This window comes from Micrasema longulum, unplaced genomic scaffold, assembly GCF_059751315.1.
Source record: "Micrasema longulum isolate JH-2025_06_02 unplaced genomic scaffold, ASM5975131v1 h1tg001067l, whole genome shotgun sequence".
Lineage (NCBI taxonomy): Eukaryota > Metazoa > Arthropoda > Insecta > Trichoptera > Brachycentridae > Micrasema > Micrasema longulum.
In genome coordinates this window covers 715,079-727,666 of record NW_028278255.1, presented here as the reverse complement: position 1 = coordinate 727,666, position 12,588 = coordinate 715,079, and the positions used below count along the sequence as shown (strand labels likewise).

At 31.7% G+C, this 12,588-nt stretch overlaps 1 non-coding gene across 1 annotated transcript; it reads left to right on the top strand.

The window, feature by feature from the left end:
* Positions 1–214: 214 nt before the first annotated feature.
* TRNAR-GCG (transfer RNA arginine (anticodon GCG)) lies at positions 215–287 on the top strand. Its single transcript has one exon. It is a non-coding gene; the product is annotated as a tRNA-Arg (tRNA).
* Positions 288–12,588: the final 12,301 nt, after the last annotated feature.

Below are 12,588 nucleotides of genomic sequence, written 5' to 3'. Positions count from 1 at the left end.
TTTATTCTTACAACTGGCGGGAATCGAACCCGCGACGCCAGTTTCACAGTTAGTGTAACTGTATTTACTTGTATCACAATAGCCTATATCCATTATTGTAATTTTATAAATTTAATAACTAAAAATTAGATTGTTATTATCATTATTTTTATTTTTTTAACCCCGACACCCTTCATATAAGTCACCAAAAAATAAATCCCATAACAGAACAGTCAGCCTTGTGGTGTAATGGTCAGCACGTTAGCCTGCGATGCAAGAGGTCTCGGGTTCGATTCCCGACATGGTTGATATGAAATATTTATTTAAAAGGGTGTTTTCACTCTAGACTATTTCATAGTCCCTGGACTGGTACCTGAAGTGTAAAACTGGTCATCTTACATTCATGTAACAAAATGCGCTGCGATTGGTGTACCAATGCAGTGCCCCATGCACCATTAGGTGCGGAAAGGGAATGATGATGGTGAACAGTTAATAAAATCTCACCAAAAAGTACCGTCAATGTGTTCCTACAGCAAAGGCGTGCATTCAAGAAGCAAGCGGTGTTATTACTCCCGACTTGAGATGATACACTTGCCATTTGAATTTCATTTTTTTATTTTTTTTTTATATTATTTCATTTGAATGTATTATTTTTTTTTTTTGCACCACTGAATTACATTGCAGAACACCCAGGCTTAAGGAAAATCACATTTTATTTTTTTGTGTCCTCACCGGGAATCGAACCTGGAACCTTCCATGTGTGAGTCAAGCGTCTTGACCACTGCACCATGGAGGCCGCCATGTCTGCCTAGAACTTCCTATGACATTCCCTTCCCTCTTTTGAAAAAAATGAAGATGGAGCGGACATGGAATGATGATGATGATAATATCTGTACCTCAGAGGCAGACGGATGCAAATCCACACGCCAAATGTTCAACAAAAGCCTAAAGAATCTACTTTCTTTAAGTGATTTCTAACAATTTAAAGTATTAATTTCTGTTTCCAGTATCTTAATACATTGGTTCTTTCATTATAAGACTTACATTTCTTCAAAATCAATGGCTGTGATCATAAACTGGATACGAAAATCGAAATGGCATTTCATCAAATTCTGAATTTGCATCCGTCTGACTTTGAGGTACAGATATGTATGGATAAATAATCATAATATGTATGCGTGAAAATATGCGTGTGTGTATGTGTATGTATGTTTATGAATGTATAGTAAGTGCCCTGACTAAACACGGATTTTCTAGCTAGTCGGGGCAAGTTCACAGGCATGGGATGTTCTTGATTGTGTCACAACAAACTGTATTTCTGTCCCAAAAAATGTTTACTCACTCGCAGTTACTAAAAATAAATAAAAAATAAAAATAATAAAATAGGAATTTTAAGGTGACCATTGTTTCCGGATTAATTTTATTTCTGACCACTAATATATTTTTTATTTTCTGGTTGAATTTTACTATATTTCATTACTGAAAATCCATTAGGGCTTTTATAAGTCTGTTAAGTGGCTTTAAAAAAATGTAGCTCCGGTTCTTTGAAAGTTATTAACTTCATTAATCTAATAAAGTCACCGTTAAAGAATTGTTGGTAGGCAGTGGCGAATGGTGATTTTATTTACAGTTAAGCTATAAAAAATATCATATATTTGTACCTACATAAGAACATAATATTATAATGCTAGTAATATTTACACTAACTTGATATTTTTCTGTGGTTCTGTGTGATACAACAACTCTCATCCATGAAATCAACTCAAACGATGTAACTTTGTGATATATTATATCATATAGAGATATTATCCATTACTTTAATATATAATTCATGTTTGAAATACTGTTTTCCAAATCAAGAATCTACAAATAATTTGTGTAATCTGCAAGTTTAATCTAGGAGAAAAAACCCGCACTGGGGTTAAGACATTCAAAATATAGTATACTATAAAAATAAGCTGAAATAATCTGCTAGTTTCTTAGCTCACCTCTGGCGCTGGGCGCGCTTTATTAAAATTTATATTTATATTAGGATAAATAACAAACGGTGGAAACGATTTCAAATAAATGTTTTTTTTTTTTTCTGTAAAAAAATTACAATAAAACATTATTATGGTTGGTCAAATATAATGGTAAGCTGCGCATAATCGCTTCTATACACGGTTCGCCCCTGTTAGTAGGTAGGTACTACGTTTGACAATTTCAACATCAAGGCCAAGCAACACTACTTCCCTTTATACCTACTTACATAATCATTGTTGGAAATTAATCAAAGTGAAATTATTTGTACGTATGGATACGTGGTGTCAAAGTGTCATAGTACCGCCACAATCATAAAGATAAAAATATAAAACCACATTTAGAAATCAATAAATTCAAACACAATCTAAAAACGCTACGTCATCATCAAATCCAACAATAACTCATTGTAAAAATCATTTAATTCGGTCATATTCATTTCATCAAACGCCTCCACGGAATAAAAACAGCGTAAACACAACTCTTATCCCAGAGCATTTTAGTCTCTGTAATGCATGGCTTTAACGCGTATTTTCCATTAGCTATGAGAATTAATTTTGTGTGACTTTCAGCGCAACAATGATATCGAAATACAGACATCATCAAATTGTAATATCAAGCCACAATCGCCCAAACATCGTAACCGACAAAAACAGAATTTTTCTGGAAAATATATTTTCTTCTTAATTGATTAAGGAAATGTACTTTGAAAATCAAATTTTGTTTCCAATAATTTTACAAATATAAAATATTGAATATTCAAATCAAAACTTGGTTCCCGAAGTTTTAGGTGTTAACATAAGTTGTGACCGTTTTTTCCAAATTTTAAAATGAGCACCAAAAATCAAACAAAATGATAAAGGTTATACGTCATTTGAAAGAATTTTTTCAGCTTTACATGATGTAGTGTTTGCTTCTACGTTACATGTATTATTTTATTTGATTACATGCCATAATATTGGAATCTCAAGTAGACGAAAGTGATGATTTTCGACATATTTTTTTGTTCGCGTTTTATCAAGGGAATAAAGCTGCCAAAGCTGCTCGCGATATTTGCGAACTGTAAGGTGAAGATTCTATGAATTATTGACCTATTTATTGTTTTTTTTCGTTGTGTTTCCTTGTTATCTTCATTTGAAAAAATACGTACTTCTTTAAATATAATAATAATCAAATTATATATTTATCAACCATACTATACATTGTGACTCTTACCAAAAACACAAACAAAAGTATTCATGGTTAAACAGTGAACTTATTGCTACTAGCAATTTCTTACAGTCTAACCCAAAAAGAAACATAAAACAGAAATTAAATAAAAAGTTAAGAAAAGAAAATATAAAAGGTAAAAATATAATAATAGTTATGGTGCCTAATGCTTACAATATTTACATCAAATATATTTGCATAATGCATATTCCTTAAAAAGAAATTAAAAATTTAAAAAATCTCCCATAAAATATTGTTTTTGTCGGTTACGATGTTTGGGCGTTCATGACTCGATATGTACCTGTGTTTGACGTGAGGCGGGGGCCCGTCAAAGAGACCGTTGGGGGGCTATGAGCCCCTTTCGGGCTCCAGGGTCCGAGGTAGGGGAAGCGCCACGGGGGGCGCTTTATTAAGTCGCTATTCTGCTACAAAGAAGCCTATTGTGAGAAAAGAGGGTGGTTCATACTCAAACGAGTAAATATTTTCTTACAATCATAACTATCCAACAAATATGAAATATTATTTTGGACGTGTGTATTGTTTTGAGATTTTTTACACGGTTTCGAAATGACACTAAAAAAATAAATAAATAAAAGATTTGAACATAAATTTATTCGTTGCATAATAGTTATTTTTTAAACTTTATCTACAATATCAAGAAATGTGTGCTGCGTTGGTTCGGACATGTAGAGCGAATGGACAGCAAAATAACGGGTTTAAGGATTTACGATGCGATTGTTGATGAATACAGAAAACAAGAAAGACGTAACATGACCGAATTCAAGAAATACTTGAAGAGAGACTTGAGAATATTAAAAGCAAACATAGTAATCTCAATTGAAGGAGTTACGGATATATTTGCGAAAAACTTTGGAAAAAGAATTTGAGATTTCTAATTATGCTTCATTAACTCAATGGAGAATGCTAAGTTTGCGGTGTCAAATAGTATAATTGAAATCTGTTTTCGCAAGATTTAGAGACGGTTTTAAATTACGTTATTATTTAGGTAGGTAGGTTTTTACGTTTGGTATTTTTTGGCATCAATACCTAATTTTCCGTTTTTAGTGGAGATTTCCAATTTTTTTTTTATATAGGAGTTGCTTTATTATTTACCTTGCTTATAATATACAGGGCTTATATTTCAAAAGTGGATTTTCCTGCAATTATATTTCTTCAAATTTATCTAAACTGGTGGGATCAGGGGGGATATACTAATGAGGGCCAATCAGGAACTTCTCAGCATTTGCTCATGTGGAGAGGAAACCACTCAAAACTCTTCAGGAGAAGCCGGCCTGTTGGCAGTAGTCAATAGGCCTTCCGTTCCACTAGAGGAGTGTTCGGCATTTTCTTCCCTACTTTGGTTTATTTTACCAATTGATTGATTTCTTAGTTTGCTTCTAATACCCTCACATATCAACAGTAGCAATAATCGTCGTGGCTGCATAAAAAGATGCATGCATGTAAAGAAAACGAGGTCTGTATGCAAAAACAGAGTGACGTAGCGTTCAATGCGTGTCTGCCTACCCCCATTGGGAAACGGGGTTTGATGGTTTGTTTTGTTTGTTCCATTTTTGGAATTCTGTATATCGCTATTTTACTTACTATGTGTATAATAAATTAATGGTAGTGAGTAATCGATAGTATGTTACGATTTTCAAAATTATTCTGTTATCTTTATATATTTTTTAGTGAAAACTTAGATCCATCGCAGATGGAATTCCACAGGGACAGAATTAGAAAACTGTTGTCATAAGACACATCCGTGAAACTGAGGATATCGAGCGATGGAGTAGGAAATAGAGACGACTCTAGCGGGACCACGTAAATATAATGGATGACGACAGATTTACTCGCGTTGCTGCAAAGAGATCCCCATAGGTAAACTTCTATCTGGAAACTGGAGGACCACAAAAAAGATGGAGAATTAGCTGGTCATGTGTATCACAGTGAGGAACCGATGAACAGATCCTGGATCGAAAACAACAGGATGAAGAAGAAGACTATTAATTTATGAATTTAAATCTAGAATTAACCATAACAAATACGACTGTAATATTATCAAACCCCCTGTAATTAGAAATAATATTATATTTACAAAATTGTTTTCTGTAGCCGTGTCCGTAAAAACTGTAATTTTATCTGAAATCTTATGAGTTGTGCAAAGAATAATAAAATGTCACAATAATTTAGCAGCTCATGAAAGTTTTAATTTTTCACACTTCAAATATAAATCCAATGCTAGATAAACGTGATACTTCTTGAAATTAATGAGATCGTGATAAGTGTTTTATCCAATGGTTGATTTATAAATTTGCCTTCTCATAATTTAGTTAAACTAATTTGAATTTAAATAAATGAAGTTATTATGTAATTGCTAAAATACAGAAAACTTCCGATCTTAACAAGGAGCTCCGCAAGGTTTTCTTTTGGGACCTTTGTAGTTTGTTATATTCGTCAACAATTTTGTTGATTTATTTTCAATTATTTTACTTATTCAAATATACTTAAACTCAATTACTGAAGTTTGAATTATTGGAACCTTAAAAAAACATTTGCAAACTAAAAGAAAATCACAAATAAACAAACTTATAAATACGTTTAGTAGGTATATTACAAACTAAATTGCCCACTCTTTAAATCTTACTCACCTACTCAAATACGTTTTATTTTTTTTAATTTATTTTATCCATTGTACATGTGCATTTGCTTTTTTCACCTAGTTACAATTTTTTTCAATCAACCAATGAGTGCTAAGCCATAAATTAATAATATCAAAACAAAACTCACCAAAAAAATATATCATAATATAAACGCTCTGTTCTTTTTTGTCTTTTGATATTTTTTTTTGTACAGAATTTATTTTTTTATCTAGCCACTGAAAAATATAATTGAACATGCACTTGGTATTTATAAATATATACATTGATATAATAACATAAATATACAAAATCGTGGTTAATATACATTAACTACGATTTTGAGCGATACGTCGATAGTTTTAAGGTTGATAGTTCATTATCGGGACTTAAACTAACTTAGAATTATTGTTATCTTATTATTGAAATCTATCACGGATTTTAATCTAGATTTTTTTTTAAATAAAAAATCTGACATTTGTTGGCCCATTTTATTTTTTTTGGGGTATTTTCAAACGAATGTAAGGTTTGTAAAGTTACAGAAATTTAGGTACTTAAATAATAATTGAACGCCTCATGCTTGACGTGTATATAGATTATAATTATGGGCAAAATCTATAGTTAAGTAAAAAGGAAGGTTCAAAAATTAAGTATTTCTATCTGTTTTGAAGAAAGTGAACAAGTGAACTCCTACTCCAATTGGAGATTTACAGAAGGAAACGATGTTATGCGTTGTTGTGTTTATAATATGTTGAATAAACATAGTAACTGGCGGAGTAATTGCTTGAGTCACTGACTGATTTACTCATTATTGACTGTTTATGTAACTAAGGATGCTACTACCTTTAAATAGCAACTGTTCAGTGTTCATTTTAATTCCTAGCGGGACTAGAGGTCGTATATTATTTTTCTAGCTGTCGGCAATTTGTCATCAGTAATTTGAATTTTCGGAAAATCTATTTTTTACATTTTGTATATGCATGGAAGGAAAATATTTACGAATTAAAATACCATATTTTACGCGCTTGAAACGAGTCTATTCAATTATTCGTCATTGGGTTAAAAGATAATTTTTTTAAAATTCAAAATTTTAAAATAAAATATGTATTCTAAATGTTTCTTTCAACACTTGGTCGTCATTTTAAAAGGTTAATTTTGAACTGCATGCTTATATGATATTGCAACAATGAAAAGAATTCCGAGTTAACAATTTGATAGGTGTTAGAAGCGGTGTGATTTACATCTACACACGTACCTGGTGCTTGTACGTGTTTATATGTCTATTCAAATTAACTCTTGATATCTGTATTTTCCTGTACAAACAGGTGTTCTAACTCGGACTCACGCACACAGTCTTAGGACGCACAACGTGTACGTACACAAACACACACTAATAAAAATAACCGTAACATCTATAAGAGGACACGCGCCCGAATTATTGAATTATTTAATTAATAACTCATAAATGGATTATATTACGATAGATATGTATAGAATTATATTCGATTGTATAAATTGCATATATCTTAACTTAAATTTTATTAAAATTAATCTTATATAAATTCTAATAAACTGCTTTTATAACATATAATGAAAACTAAATTTTGGTCTATATACAATTTTTCTTTTGTGACTATTGGTGTTCACATATAATTGGTGAAAGATGTTAAGTGTTATTATTTTTTATTTTATAAATTGTATTTATATTGTGATATCTTTTACTGTTTGTGAACTGAAAATAAATCAAATGAATAAATTAAGTTATTCGTAAGATGCACAGTCTGTATCCGTGCAGATGAAGAAAACAGTCGAGATAAGACAGAAAAATCCTCAACAGAAAATCGCGTGGAGATAAGTCCGCCTCGTTGTTTAGTGGTTGCCGAGTTCGCCTACAATTCTTGAGGTCCTAGATTCGTTTCCGGGCAGGGTGAAAGTGATACTCATTCAAGGGTTGTTTAAACTGCAATACTTCATTTTTCTGGATTGTCGCCTGAAGCGCAAGAGTACTCATCACACCCTTACGTAACCGATAATCCAAATATACTGCAACAATGTTTTGAGTATATCCAAATGTTTGCAGACATGCTAGATTTCCGTTGCCTAGTAGGTGAATTGGTTCATCCGGGTGAATCTCACCCACAAGATAAAGATTTTAGCTCTTTTACTTTACAAAAGTCAACAGATGGAAAAGTTGAAGAAATTTGGATGTTTCAATATGGGAAGAATAGTAAATATTACACCATGTGCAAAGTGGCCATTTAAACCAGCTAACGACAGGTCATGACTCTGTAAATACGTAGACTTCCATATCCATTCTGAGATATCTCTACATAAGAGAGTGTGGATATTATCCTTGGCCCTACCAGACCGAGTTCCTCCAGGGTATGCTTGGCTACAACTGTTTAGAGACTAGAAGGAATGTGGAATGTGTATGACTACACATTTTTATCGATTATTGCGCGGTGTAATCGATAATTCTGAGATTATGTTGAGCAGTGGTTTGTAGATTCCTGATAATTACCTAAGACAGCGTTAGCATAGATTGTTTCATATTCTGATATACAGAACCAACCTGCCTATAGTTAATGGTTATGCCTGTTGGAAGGGCTACTGCTATGCTGAACAACATCGCTCTAGATGTTGATCTGTTCCATGTATCCGAAAGGGTGTTCTGGAGCAGGATTCTCGTACTACTTTGACATGAGTCTCTTTCATGTATTTTTTCTTTTTTATAATATGTGCGTATTGAATACATGTTTGTAATGTATATGTTATATTTAAAATAAATTAATTGAATTGAATTGAATTGAAATCCCATCCTTAAAGGTGTTTTCCTTCTCTGTTGCCACAAATTTAGATCTAAAATACACTGCAGTTGATTTACCACTGCAGTGCCTTATACACCACTGGGGGAAAGGGGAATGATTTTGATTGACTGGTTTGAGTAATCACTTTATACAATGTGTAACATTCACTGTTCTGCTTATATTTATCATCCATTTTTTTTTTATATTCCATCTGGTAATTTATGCGATTTTTAATTTTAACGTTAACATTCGTTTTTGGTGTATCCCAATCTGATTCATTCCTTTAATTCCTTTTAACAACAATGTTTGAGTATGTCCAAATTTTTTAGACAATAACTAGATTCAACCTCCTAGGGAGCTGTTAATATCAACATATTACAACATAAATGGAGAACATTTTAGAGAAAGAAATATAGTAAAGTGGCCACTTAAACCAGCCAACGACAGGTCACAAGCCCTGTAGATGCCTGGACTTTTATATTTCCTTCTCTAAAATGTTCTCCATCTCCGTTGTAATATGTTAATCCCTTTTGATTTCGACACATTTATTTCTTTTCGCTGGATTTTGGGGAATGCCAATATAATACTAACTCACATTTATTTATTTTTAAAAACGTATTCCTATCAGTGTGGCCCTTTAAGTAAAAAGACCTTCGCGATGGCGCCGCTAGATGTAGTTTGAACTCAAAGAGAATAGCCATTTGGCTTCTGGTTTTGTTGGTCTTCCCAAAAACAGCGATTATGGACATTAGCGGTTTTGCTTTTAATTCTTTCATTTATAAACCTGATATGTAGTATAATATGTATAAACTTAATATAACTTATTCTATGTATACGAGTGTGTGTGAATATATATTTTGTGTGCATGTATGTATGTTTATGAATGCTTTTCTTACTTAACAGTAGTACTTAACACGGATTTTTCTAGCAAGTCGGAGCAAATTCACAGGCATGGGTTTTTCCTGGTTGTGTCACCATAAACATTGTCTGTGTAATCAACTCATATATGTATAATACTTTTAATAAATAAGTTAAATATTATAATATATATTTTTTTTATTTTGCTTACTCTTAGAATACTGTGCTAAAAAATCCTTGGGCAAACGGTGCTGTATCATTGTGTTACATTAAAAAATAAGAAATATTTTTAAATACATGTATTTAATAACAAAAGTTTAACACATGTATGTACTGGTTGTAAAATGTTTTCCATAATTTGAAAAAATATAATAATATCGTTAAGGCATATCATAGAAAAATATGGCTTTATTATTTTTAAAAAAAGCTCCTTAAAGACTATGCTAAAAAATCCCGTCAACGGTGCTGGGGCCTTATGCTAGAAAGATGTGACATTTTGTCATCAACTCGACAATAGTCAAGTAATCATCTCGATTGCTTTCTGATAATGCCATTTTTTAAAACCCTTCGACAATTTGATTACAAAGACGAATGAAAAAGTGGCAACATTAACAAATACGTATTTATCTATGGCTATACTGCCACGTTTAAACTTTTATTGTTACTAGTCAAGCTTCTTTCTTTGGATATATTTTTTTAAAAAACTATGTAAAATATTTTGCTGAGACACTGCAACATTTACTATAATTATTTGTTTTTATAATACACATCTACATATTAAAAGAAGTATTTCATATTCATTTAATGGATTTTAAAAGCACATTATATTACATATCCCTCAAATACGTATTTTGCGATTGATGAGCGATAAAATAATTTTAAAATATATTTTTAGTGAAACTTCATTTCATAAGCGATCGAAAATAAGTGCAGTTGTATTGTTGAACATTTGTTCATACACCAACACCATAACATATATCAGTGTTGATAAGTTTAAGTTAAAATACATTGAAAATACTCATCAGTCAAACATAATGGCGAGCGTTTTATACGAAGTAAGTTTGACAGTTAAAGTTAAGATGTCGCAATCGGTTGTCAATGTCGAATGCTTTGGGGCACTCGAGATAAATTTAACGAGTAAATAAATCGACTTCATTCGTATAACCACCCGGTTTAAGAGTGCTGTCACTTGCCAAATTAAGGAAGTCGCGTGCGATTCTAAAGACGACAATATGTTTATAATATACCGATTTTCAAACAATAATATATCAAATGTTTTTATAAACATACCACAATACGGCGAAATTGCCTTTTGCAAAACGATAATACCAACTTATTTCGTTTAATTTTTTTTTTTTTAAAACATGGAAATCTTTTTACCCAAGATTTAGAAACAAAAATAAAACCCATTCTGTAGAAGTTTAAAACAATTGAAAAATAAATGCGTTAATAAAATTAAATAATTAAATATTTTAAAGGTTAATATAACAAGAAAACTATTAAGTTACTTTTTCATATAATAATTATAATAAAAGTTTTATTATCTTCAACATCTTTAAAAAAGTTCAAATGGTTTGTTCTTAAGGAACAATTCCCTACATTAAATATATCCGATACGTGGGAATAACTATTGCTCAGTTCTTGGAGTCTGTTTAAAACGGCATTACAAGTATACACCGTCCGCGAATTGTTGCTACAAAACGGTGGCACCTGTCTTCCAGGCACCCTGAAGTTGATGAGAGACAACAGTTCTGTTCTGTTCAATTTAGGCATATTATAACAAAATTCGGCTTCATTATTAAAAAAATAATATGATATCTTGTCTAGGTAGAATTATGTTACACAATAGCTACGCAATAGTTTAAAAAATCATACTTTGATATTAGATAACTATATTTAATTTATTCTCTTCACCAAAAACGACATCTCAGCTGAAGTACTTACCAATTGAAAAGGGATTTTAATCTATCGTGTCCTCTTCATTTACTGTCAGTGTAGCTAACGAATATGAGACGCCGACAATAAACTAACTACCAATTTAAATTCTATCGGTAACAACTGGGTTTATCGATTAAGATCTGAAATTGAAAATACCTATTTAGCAAGCTGTCAGCTCTTTCGCAATGCACCTCATCTAAGGGACGCCATTTCTATAACAATATATATTCAAATAAGCCAAGAAAAAATATTGCTTAACGGAGAAAGAGAGTTGAAACCGATTGTACGCTTTACGTATCTGGTGCGTGTAATTATTATTAATATTAATATTTTAATTGCCTACGTGAATGCTTGATACGCGGTTGATTGTATGTTAGTCCATAAGCAAAACAAGGTAGACAGTATTTGAAAATACACAATTACTACTGTGGAACACACCTGGAAATTAATTCTCACTTACTATCGTCTTAAGGACAGCGCTGAAGGTGAATCGTGTATTTTCTGTACGTAAACAACAAAAATAATCAGAACATCCTAAATACCCTCTAATTACCTAGCACAGATGTAAAATTGCGGACAGCAAAGGAAATAGAAGATGATCTCAATTGCCCTCTCGGAAATACTTTGAAAGTATTGAGGGAGAAAACTCACCTCCACCCGCATCTGTTATAAAGTCCAGGGAAACTCTCTGTCAGCCACTCTGTTTTAACGAATTTACTTTTTACATACATTTTTTATATTTTTTTAAATTCTAAGTGATTTTAGTTAAAATTTTATGCAGAAAAGTGAGTACAATCAATAAATATGCACGATTTCTCTACCCTAGTTTCCCTCAATGCCTCCGTTATAACTTTATTAAAACAAAAACAATATTTTGAAATAAAACATTACTAATAAATACAAAATTATCAGACATTAACAATGATAAATTGATAATTAGTGACTGACCGAAACAAGATTTTTATCCAAAACCGAAATCGAATTTCGGCTTCTGTTCTAGTTTCGGCTGAACCCGAAACTAAAACCTGTTTTAATAAGTTAAATATCATATCAAAACTCCCAAAATTCAGCGTATTTATTGTAAACCCTTACGAATTCATTAAAATAAGTGTTAAATAAAACACTGAAATTAATAAAATGCA